Here is a 2,445-nt window from a genome sequence, read left to right as displayed (position 1 = left end):
AGCGATGGGAAGCAGCAAATGAAGCTTCCCTTGCTTGCTCGCTGCTCACCTGCTGTGCAGCCTCCTTCCTAACAAGCCCACTGACCAGTACTGGTCTTCAGCCTGGGGGTTGGGAGAACCCCTGCTCAAAAGGATTTATACTAAGGAAGCAGGAATACTTTCCAAACCTTAAGTTACTTAAGTCTTATTTATAACTAGCATAAAAATCGAAAACTTAAATGCTTAATGACGGGGAACTATTGGAGATAAATTAAAATACATTCATTAGAAGAATTATTAAACCATTAAAATTTGTTTTTCAAGGAATATTTAATAACAAGGTAGATAACATATGCTTATCTAACATGTATTTTTATATCACTGAAGCTAAAGTAAAATGTCCTTTTTGTTGGGTAAGTATGACCTGCTGTATGTGTACACTGCAGTGCAATTTAAAAAATACTGTAATTATAATTTCAGAACTTCAGAATCTGATAGGTACCAGTGTTCTCTCTTTTTTTCATATGGGAAAAAAAATCCTTTGAAACTCTTTTGAAGCTTGGACAAAAATTCCATAGCTATATTCTTAGTATCACCCTGTAGAGTCTTCATGATTCAGATGATACAAGGGAAGCTTCAGTGCAACCTTTTAGAGAGGACATTCCAGCTCTCATGATCTCATCAACCAGGAGAATGTTGGTGGCAATCACAATGCAGGAATGAAGAAGCTGTTTCTTTACGCAATAGTTATCCCATATGCCTACTTCTGTTGTTACCATTGGCTCACCTGTGTTCAAGTCCACACCCACAAGTTGACCTGATTCTGAATGTTCTGCTTGAACTTTAACTAGTTTCCTGAAAGTCAAAACCAGAGTTCTGAGCAAGAACCTTGGGAATAATGAGCAATGCATCAGCAAATGCTTGAACTCCAAGTTGGGCCCTGCCCTTTACACTGGGCTTGTATTTAATCAGGGCTTCTGCCATTGCCACTTCCACTGCACCAGCACCTGGAACTACACAGCAATCATCAATAGCATTTTTAACAGCCCTCAAGCCATCTCTTATTGCATCTTTGATTTGAGTAAGTGTGTGGTTTTTTGGTCCTTTGATCAACAATGTGACCGAGCAAGGATTGTTACATTTCTCAATAAAGGTGAACTTCTCTTCTCCCGATGTATGTTCATAGACAAGTCCTGCATGTCCCAAACAATCAGGATTTAGGTCTTCAAGAGAATTTAGGGCTACCCCACCACAAGCAAGAGTCAGCCTTTCCATATTTCTTCTTTTAGCTCTGCACAGAACTACTATGCCTTCTTTTGCAAGAGCATCTAAGGAAAAGGTGTCAATTCCCTTTTGATTAATAACAACAAATCCTTTATCTGAATCACCACAGAATTTCTTTTTCAGGTCTATTATTTTTTTAACTGTGTCTTCAATGAGTTTTCTTTCAGCTTTCACTAGTTTCTCTCTCTCTCTCCTCTGCACTCTTGTAAAAAAAGCCAGAATTCACTTCTGTTTTTTCATATTCTAATGACACGTTGCATGTGAGGATGTATGCATCTTCTACTTTCTTTTTCATATCAGGATGCCATGCCCCATGGTCCAAAACATGACCTCTGCTTAAGCTTCTATCGGTTTCAGATTTAGGTTTCATCTCCATGATCTCAACCATGAAGAGGTCAATAGGTTCATCTTGTTTTTTAATGGCTAAAATGGAATCCACTACAGCCTCTGCTAAGACATCAGCAAGTTCAGCATGAACTTTAGTACACAGAGATGTTCTGGCCACGTCTATGGTGTTTCCCTGTCCATCTCTTTGCTTACTTTGACTTGTTCCAAAAACTGAAGTGCCTTTTCCTTTGCACCTTCAAATCCTTCTGTAATTATTCTGGGATGAAGACCTTCAGAAATGTAGTGATCCGCCTGCTTCAGGAGCTCTCCCATGATTAGGACATTGGAAGTGGTACCATCACCAGTTATGTCATTCTGGGCTGTTGCTAATTTGGCTGTTAAGGAGGTTGTTGCGTGTTGAATTTGCATTTCGTGAAGCAGCACATTTCCATCTTTAGTGACCTTGATGTCTCCAGCACCAGAAACAAGCATCTTCATGGTGCCCTTAGGCCCCAAGTTGGTCCTCAGCACATCCTGCAACCCCCGGGCCACACTGATGTTGACCGCCAATACCCCCTAGGCTCAGGCCACCTCGGCCTTGGGGTTCAGGGTCTTCACTGCCGCCATAGCTGACCCAGCAGAAGAAAATGAGGGAACCGGAAAGCCCAGAGCCAGTTCAGCATGGCCTGCCATCCTTGTAATTTTACACTGCTCTTTTTTTGTTTGTTTGTTTCAGTCTCCTACTTTCACGAGACAGATTTCCTCTCACACAGAGACCTGACCCTAGGAGGCTTCTGCATGGCAGAAGCTTATACTTCACTTCATGGAATTGAGGGCTTTTTATTAGAGCAAGTG

At 41.3% G+C, this 2,445-nt stretch overlaps 1 pseudogene; it reads right to left on the bottom strand.

The window, feature by feature from the left end:
* Nucleotides 1-587: 587 nt before the first annotated feature.
* On the bottom strand, nucleotides 588-2,217 carry LOC133091828 (T-complex protein 1 subunit zeta-like; annotated as a pseudogene).
* Nucleotides 2,218-2,445: the final 228 nt, after the last annotated feature.

This window comes from Eubalaena glacialis, chromosome 1 (genome assembly GCF_028564815.1).
Source record: "Eubalaena glacialis isolate mEubGla1 chromosome 1, mEubGla1.1.hap2.+ XY, whole genome shotgun sequence".
Taxonomy (NCBI): domain Eukaryota; kingdom Metazoa; phylum Chordata; class Mammalia; order Artiodactyla; family Balaenidae; genus Eubalaena; species Eubalaena glacialis.
Note: the sequence above shows the minus strand (reverse complement) of the source record. Positions and strands in the feature narration are given on the sequence as shown.